Here is a 13,248-nt window from a genome sequence, read left to right on the forward strand (position 1 = left end):
TGACAATGTAAGAAATCATGTAAGGGCTCTGAAACCTCCCATGTAAGGATGGCCTAGAAAATCAAGGCAATTTCCTTTGTTATACTTCCTGTTTATGGTGAAAAATATGTTTTGCAAAGAAAATCGCGAATATGAATAACTGTCCGTCAATCAGCTGCGAAAATAATACTGGGGCTTTGAAAAGTAAATGGCGTTCCCCTTGTGATAACAAAGGGAGCGAGATGGCCAAATAAAAACAATGGAACTGGTCAGGAACGTTGAAGTAGCTGCAAGAAGCATTTCCATTGGATAGGAGGGCGAAGGCCAGGAGGAAATGTGATCCCACATGACTTTGATTAAAGAGTGGAATCTAGACAGCAGGTGGGTGATATACAAGAACCAGGTAACATTAACAAGGATAAACTAGGGGCCAAAAGATGGGAACATCTACAGTAAGCTGTATAGACGGGAATGCTGAATGTATTAGGAACAAGCAATTCTGAAACGAGTCTACTGTAGCACTCGGGAACTGCAGTGTTGTGGGAATATTATAAACATGGCTGACTGCAGAGGATGGTGCACAGGAACAGGAGGAGGCCATTCAGCCCTTCGAGCCTGTTCCACCATTCAGTTCGATCATGGCTGATCTGTACCTCAACTGCATTTACCCGCCTTTGCTCCATATCCCTCGATGCCCTTAACCAACAGAAATCTACCCATCTCAGTCTTGGAAATTTTGAATTGTTTGATCCTGGCATCCACAGTCTTTTGAAAGAAGTCACACAACACCAGGTTATAGTCCAACAGCTTTATTTGAAATCACAAGCTTTCGGAGCGCTGCTCCTTCGTCAGGTGAAGTGAAGAGTTGCATACAGACACAGTATATATAGTCAGAGAGTTCTGCCAGATGATTACAGGTAATCTTTCTAACTGCCCTTTATCACACCTCGGCAGAGAAATAATCACAGCAATCACAGGTGTGAATGGTGTCCAAACAGGTCAGTCAGGAAACCATTACATCAAAGAACAATGAGGTGGGGTCACAGGGGGTCAAACGTTGCAGATGCTGGGGTCTGTATGAAAAACAAAAAACGATTTTTTTTGCTGGGAATCACAGCAGGTCCGGCCGCATCTTTTGAGGGAGAAAGTTCCAGATTTCCACAACCCTTTCTGTGAATGAATAAAAAAAGTATTAAGGCACAATAGAGTAGGCAGGAAGGATGTGATGCAGCCTTGGATGTCAAAGACACCTAGGAGATTAAAGCTGTTCATCCTGTGAAAGAGCGGTTCAATTTATTCCCACACCCCAGCCTTTTCCCCAGAACCCTGAAAATTAGTCTCTTCAAGTCCATGTCCAATTGCCTGTTGAAAGTTCCTATGGAATCTGCTTCCACCACCCTTTCAGGTTCCAAATCTTAACAACCCTTTGTGAAAAAATATCTCCACATTTCCCCTCTAGTTCTCGTGCCAATTATTTTAAATCTATGACCTCTGGCTACCAATCCACCCGCCAGAAGAAACAGTTTCTCCCTGTTTGCTCAATCAAAACCCCTCAGAATTTTGAATACCTCTATTAGGTGTCGCCTTAACCTTCTCTGCTCGAAGGAGAACAATCCCAGCTTCTGCAATCTCTCCACATAACTGAAGTTCCTCATTCCTACTATCATCCTAGTAAACCTTCTTACCCTCACCCTTACATCCTTCCTAAAGTGTGGTTCCCAGAATTCTACACAATACTCCAGCTGAGGCCTAACCAGTGATTTGTAAAGGTTTAGCATGACTTCCGTGTTTTGAATTCAATGCCCCCATTTACAAAGCCAAGTATCCCACAAGCTTTCTTGACGGCCTTATCAACTTGCCCAACCACCTTCAGAGATTTGTGAACGTGCCCCCCAGGTCCCTCTGTGCTTCCACAACCCTCACAATAGAACCATTTAGATTATACTGCCTCTCCATGTTGTTCCTCCCAAAGTGCACCACTTCACACTTACTGCATTCAATTGTATCGCTCATGTGTCTGCCCATTTCACCAGTCTGCCTTTGTCCTCCTGAAGTCTGCTCCTATCCTGCTCACTGTTCACTACGTTGCCAAGTTTTGTATCATCCGCAAACTTCAAAATTGTACTTTCTACACCCGAGTTCAGGTTATTTATATACAAGGAAAGCTCATCGTGAATTGTCTCGGATTTCCCACAGTATTGTCTCCATTCTGAATAATATCTAATATCATCCTTTTCCTCATTCAATTCTTCGACAAAATTCCACTCTTTTCATCCAAAATATAGCGCGATTTAGAAAATTCAGAGTCGATGAGGTTCTGCGATTGGTTCGACTGTTCCTGTGAAGACAAAAAAAAGAGTTTGTTAAAGAAGGAAGCAAAACTATCGCAGGTCACAAGCACATTGATCACCATGCTTAATAAACACTGAGCCACGCTGCTGAAAATGCACAGGGATAGAGTTCTGTTATCCGGGCATGGGGTGCATCACACGCTACCTGTACAGGTGCAGCCCACAACAGCCCACTGAGAATTCACCTTCATTTCACAGATGCTCTCTTGTTGCTTAAACTAAAAGTCTTCAAAAATGGTTTTCTTCTGCTCCTGGAATTGAAACAGCTCCAGTATATCGACAGAAATTGTCAACATCCATTTATATAGCGCCTTTAATGGAGTAAAACGTCCCAAGGTGCTTCACAGGAGTAGTACAAGACAAAAAAAAATTGACACCGATACATATAAGGAGAATGTAGGGCAGGTGACCAAAAGCTTGGTCAAAGAGGAAGGTTTTAAGGAGCGTCTTAAAGGAGGAAGGAGAATTAGCGAGGCAGAGGGGTTTAGGCAGGGAATTCCAGAGCTTAGGGCCTCGGCAACAGAAGGCACGGCCACCAATGGTTGAGCAATTATAATCAGGGATGCTCAAGAGGGCAGAATTAGAGGAGTGCAGATATCTCGGGGGTTGTGGGGCTGGAGGAGATTACAGAGATAGGGAGAGGGGAGGCGTGGAGGGATTTGAAAACAAGGATGAGAGTTTTGAAATCGAGGCGTGCTTAACTGGGAGCCAATGCAGGTCAGCGAGCACAGGGGAGATGGGCGAACGGGTCTTGGTGTGAGTGAGGATAAAGTTCAAGTCTATACGAGGTGGAAGATGGGAGGCCAGCCAGGAGTGCGTTGGAGTCATCAAATCGAGAATGAACAAAGTCATGGATGAGGGTTTCAGCAGCGGATGAGCTGAGGGAAGGGCGGAGACGGGCGAAGTTACGGAGGTGCAAATAGGTGGTCTTTGATATGCTGCGATATGTGGTCGGAAGCTCATTTCAGGGTCAAATATGACACCAAGGTTGCGAACAGTGTGGTTCAGCCTCAGACAGATGTAAGGGAGAGGGATGGAGTCAGTGGCTAGGGAACGGAGTCTGTGGTGGAGACCGAAAACAATGGCTTCAGTCTTCCCAATATTTAATTGGAGAAAATTTTTGCTCATCACAAACTGTATGTCGGAGGAGCAGTCTGAGAATTTAGAGACCGTGGCGGGGTTGAGAGAAGAGGTAGTGAGGTAGAGCTGGGTGTCGTCAGCGTACATGTGGAAACTGACGTCTGGTGGTGGTGAAAAGCGCTGTATAAATGTAAGTCTTTATGTTCATTAGGGCCCATCACCACTTTATGCTTTGCGCAGTGTTGCCAAGGTAAAAAAGCTCTTGCAAGACAGAGCACTATTTTTAAACCGTATACAGAGGAAATGACTCCTCGGTGCGGGGAAACGACCACACTCACCATTTATAAAAATATAGATGCAGACACAAAGGTCAAGCCTGCTGCAGGTGTAATCTTTGCCCGGCAGCCAGCATGCTCGGTTAAAATAAAGCTGCAGGCTTTGAAATGGGCCTACCAAGGGAAAAATTCCAGCTTGAACCAATTTCCCAATACAAATTAAATGAGATTTAATGAGCTCGGGGGAGGAGGAAAGACTGCGCAAGTGGTAGAGCATTGATTCAGTGACATGGTTTAGCTCACCACGCTGGAGTAAGTATTTAATACCAGACAAAAACATCAGCAAAAAAAGGCTCACATACAAGTTTAACTTGCTTGGCAAAGTGCTCGCAAATGAGACACGTGTTCCTTCTGAAATCGGGACAGAAATACAGTACTACGCATCACCTCACACTTGTACAGAGCTGCTTTTGAAATGGGTTTTGCACATCTCCCTACTACAGAGTTAGTGTAGAATTACAGCACACAAACAGGCCGTTCGGTCCAACTGCTCCGTGCCAGTGTTTATGCCCTACACGAGCCACCTCCCACCCCATTCGGCATATCCTTCTATTCCTGATGTGTCCTGGCCAATATTTACCCCTTAACCAACACCACCAGAACAGAATATCTGGTCATTTTTCTCTCTGCTGTTTGTGGGAGCTTGCTGTGCGTACGTTTGCCTACATTACACTGACTGCTCTTTAGAAGTACCTCATTGACAATGAAGTGTTTCGGGGGCCCTGAGGGTGTTAAAGGTGCTTCATAAATGCAAGGTATTTCCTTCAATCAACCAAACTGGCAGCCAGGGGAAAATGAGCTGCTTGGTTGGTGGAGGTTATAGGTTGTTGACTTTAATCAGAGAAATCAGAGAAAGTTACAGCACAGAAGGAGGCCATCTTGTCCGTGCCGGTCCACAAAGAGCTATCCAGCCTAATCCCACTTTCCAGCTCTTGCTCCATAGCCATGTAGGTTGCAGCACTTCAGGTGCATATCCAAGCACTATTTAAATGTGATGAGGGTTTCTGCCTCTACCACCCTTTCAGGCAGGGAGTTCCAGGCCCCCACCACCCTCAGTGAAAACATTGCTCCTCAAATCCCCTCTAAACCTCCGACCAATTACTTTAAATCTATACCCCCTGGTTATCGACCCCTCTGCTCAGGGGAATAGGTCCTTCCTATCCACACTATCTAGGCCCCTCATAATTTTATACACCTCAATTAGGTCTCCGCTCAGCCTCCTCTGTTCCAAAGAAAACAACCCCAGCCTATCCAATCTTTCCTCATAGCGAAAATTCCCCAGCCCAGGCAACATTCTCGTAAATCTCCTCTGCACCCTCTCTAGTCCAATCACATCCTTCCTGTAATGTGGGGACCAGAACTGCACGCAGTATTCTAGCTGTGGCCTAACTAGTGTTTTATACAGTTCAAGTACAACCTCCCTGCTCTTATATTCTGTGCCTCGGCTAATAAAGGCAAGTATCCCATACGCCTTCTTAACCACCTTATCTACCTGTCCTGCTACCTTCAGGGATCTGTGGACATGCGCTCCAAGGTCCCTCTGATCCTCTGCACTTCTCAGTGCCCTACCATTTATTATGTATTCCCTTGCCTTGCCTTAATGAAAAGACATCGACAAGCTTTGCTGCCTTTTTACTGAAATACTCCTGGATTTCCCTCAGCATTGCACATGGTTTGCAGCACAGAAACAGGCCAACTGGTCGGTGCTGGTGTTTATGCTCCACACGAGCCTCCTCCCACCCCTCTTCATCTCACCCCATCAGCTGATCCTTTCTCTCTCGTGTGTTTATCCAGCTTCCCCTTAAATGCATCGATGCTATTCGCCTCAACCACTCCATGTGGTAGCGAGTTCCACATTCTCACCCCTCTCTGGGTGAAGAAGTAATCCTGTAAAATCTGCCCCTTTACAGAGTGTGACAGGAGGGCGATAATTGCACCAGAACTGCCCCCAACTCCCGCTGTCTATTTTTCTGGATTACCAATTTGTTTTTTGTTTTTAAACTCAGAAGGTTGTGGGTTCAAGTCCCGCTCCAGAACCTTGAGCACAAAAGTCTAGGCTGACTCTCGCAGTGCAGTACTGAGGGAGTGCTGCACTGTCGGAGGTGCCTCTTTCGGATGAGACCTTAAACCGAGGCCCCGTCTGCCATCTCAACTGGATGTAAAAGATCCCATGGCACTATTTTGAAGAAGTGCAGGCGGAGTCCTCCCCAGTGTCCTGGCCAATATTTATCCATCGCCCAACATCACAAAAACAGGTTATTTGGTAGCTAACGCGTTGCTGTTTGTGGGAGCTTGCTGTGCACAAATCGGCTCCCATGTTTCCTGCATTACAACCGTGAGTACACTTCAAAAATACTTCCAGATCACTACAACTCGCTGTGTAAAGTTAAAAGTTTCATAAGAACATAAGAAATAGGAGCAGGAGTCGGCTATTTGGCCCTTCGAGCCTGCTCCGCCATTCAATAAGATCATGGCTGATCTTCTACCTCATCTCCACTTTCCTGCACGATCCCCATATCCCTGGATTCCCTTAATATTCAAAAATCTGTCTGGAATATACTCGACGACTGAGCCTCCACAGCCCTCTGGGGTAGAGAATTCCAAAGATTCACCACCCTCTGAGTGAAGAAATTTCTCCTCATCTCAGTCCTAAATGGCCGACCCCTTATTCTGAGACTGTGACCCCTGGTTCTAGACACCCCAGCCAGGGGAAACATTCTCCCTGCATCTACCCTGTCAGCCCTGTAAGAATTTTTTTCTGTTGCTTCATGTCTCCTCTGGTTCTTTATCGAATCACATTAAATCTGGGTCAAACAAAGTGTGACACCGAGCCACATAAGGAGAGATTAGGACAGGTGACCAAAAGCTGGTTGAAGAGGCCGGTTTTAAGGAGTGTCTTAAAGGAGGAGAGAGGTCGAGAGGCTTAGGAGAGAATTGCAGAGCTCAGGGCCTCGGCAGCTGAAGACACGGCTGCGGTTTGTTAATTTAAAAATTATACAATATATCGTGACACTCCAAATAACAGACTTGGCAGGTATGTAATTAGGAGCATTACCTTACAATGGATTCCACATTAGAGCTGCACCATCTGCAGTACATCCTGTCCCCACCAGACAGTACTATGGCTCACTCACTGGTCAGCAGACCCTGTCAGTGCAAACACAATTTCAATCAGTTTCCCCCTCTGTGTAACAATCCACAGACCCCCCCACCCTCCTCCTCGCCCCAGTCCCCCCCTCCTCCTCGCCCCCGTGCCCCCCTCCTCCTCGCCCCCGTGCCCCCCTCCTCCTCGCCCCCGTACCCCCCTCCTCCTCGCCCCCGTCACCCCCTCCTCCTCCCCCTCGCCCCAGTCCCCCCCTCCCTCCTCCTCCCCCTCGCCCCAGTCCCCCCTCCTCCTCCTCGCCCCAGTCCCCCCCTCCTCCTCGCCCCAGTACCCCCCTCCTCCTCGCCCCAGTACCCCCCTCCTCCTCACCCCAGTCCCCTCCGCCTCCTCCTCCTTACCCCAGTCCCCTCCGCCTCCTCCTCCTTACCCCAGTCTCCTCCTCCTCCTCCTTACCCCAGTCTCCTCCTCCTCCTCCTCCTTACCCCAGTCTCCTCCTCCTCCTCCTCCTTACCCCAGTCTCCTCCTCCTTACCCCAGTCTCCTCCTCCTCCTCCTCCTCCTTACCCCAGTCCCTCCTCCTTACCCCAGTCCCTCCTCCTTACCCCAGTCCTGTCTGGTCAGCAGGTTATCGGTGAAGAAGCGACTGTCCAGCTCGCTCACCAAACAACAAGAATCCAAAGTTTGAAATAAACCCCCGAGTATAAAACCAGGCGGCGGCCGCCATGAGCCGCTCCAACTGGTCGAGACCAGAGCCCAGCGCGGCGTCACTGCCGCTCGGCCCCAACTCACTGCCCGAGCTCCGAGTCCGACTCCCACTGAGGCCCCGCCCGGGAACCCGCCCCTCACTCTGAGTGACAGGCGCTCCGGCCAATCCGCTTCCCCCGGGAGCCCCGCCCCTCACTCTGAGTGACAGGCGCTCCGGCCATTCCGCTTCCCCGGGAGAGACCCGCCCCTGGAACCCGCCCCTCACTCTGAGTGACAGGCGCTCCGGCCAATCTACTTCCACCGAGAGAGCCCCGCCCCGGAAATACGCCCTCTTAGTCTGAGTGACAGGCGCTCGGACCAATCCGCTTCCCCCGGGAGAGCCCCGCCCCGGAAACCCGCAGCCTCACTCTGAGTGACAGGCGCTCCAACCAATCTGCAGCCCCCGGGGGGGGGGCTCCTCACCGGGCCGCCACTGGCCAATCAGCGCCGCCGGGAGGCGGGGTTTGCGGCGATGATTTGGGTTGACAGAGGCTCGCGCTCGGAACTGGCCGGTTGGGTTTAAATATTTATTTTTTTAAGGTGCGTCAATCTGTGTCCCTGTGATGTGCGTGTGTACAATTGGTCAGTGTGGGAGCAATATTTGCTCAGGTTGGGCTGTTTTCTCCCGAAGCCCAGGAGCTAGTTCACGTTCCACAGCCCGGGGCCTACTTCTCCCTCTCCCGGGTCGGCCTATGGCCGCCATGCTCGGCTCCCCTCCTCCCAGTCGGAATTCCTTCCCGCCGAGGAGCTGCCGGCCGATGTGCTCCAACTAGTCAAGATGGCGGCCGTGACGGTCCGGTGCTGAGATCGCGCTCCCTGTTTCGGGCGGCCAGCTCTTGCTGCTCGCTCCCGCAACCGGAGCGAGGTGCTCGGCGAGTCGGGCAGAGGCAGTGCAGCGCCTCGGCTGGAAGGAATTCTGACTGGGAGGAGGGGAGCCGAGCATAGCGGCCATAGGCCGACCCGGGAGAGGGAGAAGTAGGCCCCGGGCCGTGGAACGTGGAGCCGGCGGCGTTGAAGAGGAGGCCGAATTCTGGAGCATTCACATCCCGACGATGTGTTCGCGGAGTTGGGCAGAGGAGCGCAGCGCTACGAGCAGCAGATTCAACGACAAGCTGCAGCACGTCGGACGGCGGCTCCATTTCGGGGAACTCGCAGTCCGACTGGGGGGAGGGGAGCCGGGCATGGTGGCCAGAGCAGGAGAAGCAGGCCACCACACGTGGAGCCGGCAACAGTGAGGAGGCGGCCGCGGTGAGGAGGAGGATGGAGCGGCTGAGGGACATCGTGTTCCCACTGCCATGGGAAGCCATTGTATTGACTGAACGCGGCGCTATATGTATGGCTGACGCGTCCCTACAGGGAACAAGCATTCCATTGTACTTGTTACATGTGGCAAATAAATCTAATCTGAATCTGAGCTGGAAAGTGGGATTAGGTGGGATGGATCTTTCCGGGCGGCACAGACACGATGTGTCGAAAGGCCTCCTTCTGGGCCATAAATTTTACTGATTCTATTCTCTGATGTGGGATACAGGGCATTCTTCATCTCCGGTATGGTCATAGCAAATCAAATCAAATGTCAATATCTCAGGCAGATATCCAGGCCAAAGCTTGCGGTGTAACAGCTGATATCTTGTAGGCTGCCTGTGAATTTCCTCTGCGGGCAGCGCTCCATGATGGGCTCCAGGGTCTGATTAGGAGCTCCACAGTCACAGGATGGAGATGCTTTAATCTTGCATCTATGGAGAAGGTGGCAGCATCGACCATGAGTGGTTCTGGGGCAGTGGATGGTTGTCCACTGTTTGTGAGGAAGGTTTGATCTTTGGAGCTAAGGCGGGTAAATGGAGTTGAGGTGCTGTAGAAGTGCATTAGCGTAGAAATATATATTCACATATACTCTCATATTAAAATGGAGTCTGCAACTTTCAGAAGGTCAAAATGGCTTCACACAGGGAAACAGGCAGGTCCATATTAGGAAGCGGTGGAAGGAAAATGATATGACTGTCTTCAGCTTGCAGGCTAGGCAGTTCTACAAACAAGATAAGCATGGTAGAACAAAAGCATGATTACCGAAGGACATTTACTGTAAACATTGTATGAATGTCCAGAACCAAAATGAGAGACAAACTGTCTCCATTGTATAAGATTAGTTAACTTTATCCAAAGGTATTCCTGCATCATGACTATTGATTATCTGTTGGCTAACCATATCTTAAGACACTGAGGCTCCGCTGACCCTCGAGTCATCTTCTTGTTGACCTTAAACATTCCTTACTCATTCCTTTCTTAGATGTTTACTTTGTTATTAATTATGTCTCACTACCATACCATGTGATAAAAGGTTTTGATCTTTGTGTATAAAAAGAGGTGTTTTTGTCCATGTATTCGGAGAAGTCACGATAGCCTTTGCCTACGTGAAGCTCCCCTTGCTAGCAAGTAGATTAAATAAAGTCTGCCTTTGTCGATCACTTTGTTTCACAGAGTCTTATTGAACAGTCGAAACTTCGACAGTGCAGATCAGCCCCGATCTCATTGAAAGGTGGAAAAACTCTCCAGGGGCTGAATGGCCCCCTCCTGTTCCCACAACTCGCTCAGTCTGCTAATGGGCAGAGGGGCTGCCCTTCAGGTCAGATGTTAATCCAAGGCCGCGTCTGCCTCAAGTGGGTGATTCAGATCCCGCGGCAAAGAGGAGCCGGGGAGTTCTCCCGGTGTCCGGGCCAACATTCCTCCCTCAACCAGCACCGCCAAAGAGAGATTAACTGGTCATTCATCTCATTGGCTCTCTGTGGGATCTTGCTGTGTGTAAAATGACTGCTCCTCTTTTCCTCACTAACCACGGCTACTGCACTTGCGAGTAACGCATTGCGGGTGCAGTGAGTTTCTGGGCTGGGTTGAGACGCTGTTTGATCGCAAGTCTTTCATTGTTACAAAGTGCACCGCCAGCACCTGCTGGCAGGATATCAGTGCTGCAGGAAAGAATTCCCCATTAAAAACGGCCCAAGAAGCGGTGACTGTCTCTGAAGGTTCACAAGGACAGTGATGCCCCTGGAGGGGGAGGGGGGAAGGGCCCCATTGGCTCAGGATAAATGCCTCCAGGATTTAATGTCCTTCAGGTATATAACAGCCTTGGAGTTGATGGTGTTAGTGGAGGGTTTTGTTTGGTTGATGTGGAAGTTGGCTCTGTGCTTGTGGTTAATGGGGTAGAAATTCGACCTGGTTGTCCCGGTTTGTGGGGGTAAAATGGGCGCAGTGAGGGACAGATTTAGGGACCAATGTCTGGCGCCCAATTGGCTCGCACCATTTTCAGGCCTTCTTGGAGTTCTCCCCAGTGCCCGGGTCAATATTTCACAGAATCACACAGCACAGGAGGAGGTCACTCGGCCCTTCGTGCCTGTGCCGGCTCTTTGAAAGAGCGAAACAATTAATCCCACTCCACTGCCCTTTCCCCACAGCCCTTCTCTAGTCTCTCCACGTAACTGAAGTCCCGCATCCCTGGTACCAGTCCAGTAAACTGTATTTCCCAGAATTGGACACAATACTCCAGCTGGGGCCGAACCAGTGATTTAGGAAGGTTCAGCATAACTTCCTTGCTATTGTAATCTATGACTCTGTTTATAAAGCTCAGGATACTGTATATTATTTAGCAGCCATCTCACCTTGTCCTGCCACCTTCAAAGATTTCTGTACAAACACCCCCAGGTCTCTCTCTTCCTGCACCCCCTTTAAAATTGGACCATTTATGTTATATTGCCTCTCCCCATTCTTCCTACCGAAATGCCTCACATCTAAGTAGAATTCAATAATTAAGCTAAATCGTAGTAAATAAAAAGGTATTGTAAGGGTTAAGTCATGGAAGGGCAGCTCAGACCCGTGTCATGCTCCTCCTGTGCCATGTGGGAAATCAGGGACACTGTCCCTGACAACTATGTGTGCAGGAAGTGTGTCCAGCTGCAGCTCCTAGCGGACCGCATGGCGGCGCTGGAGCTGCGAATGGACTCACTCTGGAGCATACGCGATGCTGAGGATGTTGTGGATAGCACATTCAGTGAGTTGGTCACACCGCAGGTAAAGGCTAGCTCAGACAGTAAATGGGTGACCAAAAGGCAGGGTAAAGGCAGGAAGGTAGTGCAGGAGTCACCTGCGGTCATCTCCCTCCAAAACAGGTTTACCGTTTTGGGTACTGTTGGGGGAGATGACTTATCAGGGGAAGGCACCAGCAGCCAGGTTCAGGGCACCATGACTGGCTCTGCTGCACAGAAGGGCGGGAAAAAGAGGGATAGGGCTATAGTGATAGGGGATTCAATTGTAAGGGGGATAGATAGGAGTTTCTGTGGCCGAGACCGAGACTCCAAGATGGTGTGTTGCCTCCCTGGTGCAAGGGTCAAGGATGTCTCGGAGCGGGTGCAGAGCATTCTGAAGGGGGAGGGGGATCAGCCAGTTGTCGTGGTACATGTAGGTACCAACGATGTAGGTAAAAAGAGGGAGGAGGTCCTACAAGCTGAATTTAGGGAGTTAGGAGCTAAATTGAAAAGTAGGACCTCAAAGGTAGTAATCTCTGGATTGCTACCAGTGCCACGAGCTAATAAGTTTAGAGAGAGTAAGATAGATAAGCTAAATACGTGGCTTGAGCAGTGGTGCAAGGGAGAGGGATTTAAATTCTTGAGGCATTGGAACCAGTTCTTGGGGAGGAGTGACCTGTACCAAGGGGACGGTCTACACCTGAACTGTGAGGGAGCCGATGTCCTCGGGGTAATATTTTCTAGGGCGGTTCGGGAGGATTTAAACTAATTTGGCAGGGGGATGGGAACCTAGGTAGTGGAAAAGAGGGAAGTCATATGAAGTCAGAAATAGATGGTAGAAAGGTGAGAAGCAATAAGCAAAGGAGAGAAACACAAAGGGCCAAACTAATTCATAATGAGAGTGTGAAAAAAGCAAGCCTGAAGGCTTTGTATCTTAATGCTAGAAGCATTAGGAACAAGGTGGATGAATTAGTTGTGGAAATAGAGGTAAACAAGTATGATTTGATTGGGATTACAGAAACGTGGCTGCAGGGTGGGCAAGGCTGGGAACTTAACATCCAGGGATATACAATATTTAGGAAGGATCGGCAAAAAGGTAGGGGAGGTGGGGTAGCATTGCTGGTAAAGGAGGGGATTAATGCAATGGAAAGGAAGGATATTAACTCGGATGAAACGGAATCTGTATGGGTAGAAATGAGAAATAGCAAGGGGAGGAAAACGTTAGTGGGTGTGATATATAGGCCTCCAAATAGTAATATGGAGGTGAGGGAAGGCATAAAAAGGGAAATTAGAGAAGCGTGCGATAAGAGCACAGCTGTCATCATGGGTGACTTTAATTTACATATTGATTGGACTACCCAAATTAGTAAAAATTCTGAGGAGGAGGAATTCCTGGAATGTTTTCGGGACGGTTATCTGGACCAATATGTCGAGGAGCCGACTCGAGACCAGGCCATTTTAGACTGGGTATTGTGCAATGAGAAGGGACTTATCAGCAATCTTCTTGTACGAGGCCCCTTGGGTCAGAGCGATCATAATATGATCGAGCTCTCAGTCGAGATGGAGAGTGAGGAAATTGAATCAGAGACTAAGGTCCAGAACTTAAATAAAGGGAATTACGAGGGTATGAGACGGGAATTG

General features: G+C 49.2%; 1 protein-coding gene and 1 long non-coding RNA gene across 3 annotated transcripts in view; one reads left to right on the forward strand and one right to left on the reverse strand.

The window, feature by feature from the left end:
- Window positions 1-772: 772 nt before the first annotated feature.
- LOC147096305 (uncharacterized) lies at window positions 773-7,661 on the reverse strand. Of its 2 annotated transcripts, none has more exons than XR_015074606.1 (4): window positions 7,508-7,661; window positions 6,801-6,892; window positions 1,971-2,317; window positions 773-1,149 (listed from the first exon to the last, which is right to left on the reverse strand). It is a non-coding gene; the product is annotated as an uncharacterized LOC147096305 (long non-coding RNA). The 2 variants fall into 2 exon arrangements; XR_015074605.1 differs by having other exon boundaries at window positions 7,450-7,661.
- A 362-nt stretch (window positions 7,662-8,023) lies between these two features.
- LOC147096306 (zinc-binding protein A33-like) overlaps window positions 8,024-13,248 on the forward strand; it is a 37,738-nt gene continuing 32,513 nt past the window's right edge. The window contains exon 1 of the mRNA XM_085973864.1: window positions 8,024-8,131. The gene's annotated coding sequence lies outside the window, so the exon portion shown is untranslated. The remainder of the gene's footprint in view (window positions 8,132-13,248) is intronic.

The sequence above is a fragment of the Somniosus microcephalus genome, unplaced genomic scaffold, assembly GCF_052327205.1.
Source record: "Somniosus microcephalus isolate GS21.2 unplaced genomic scaffold, FLI_Smic_1.0 unresolved_chr1, whole genome shotgun sequence".
Taxonomy (NCBI): domain Eukaryota; kingdom Metazoa; phylum Chordata; class Chondrichthyes; order Squaliformes; family Somniosidae; genus Somniosus; species Somniosus microcephalus.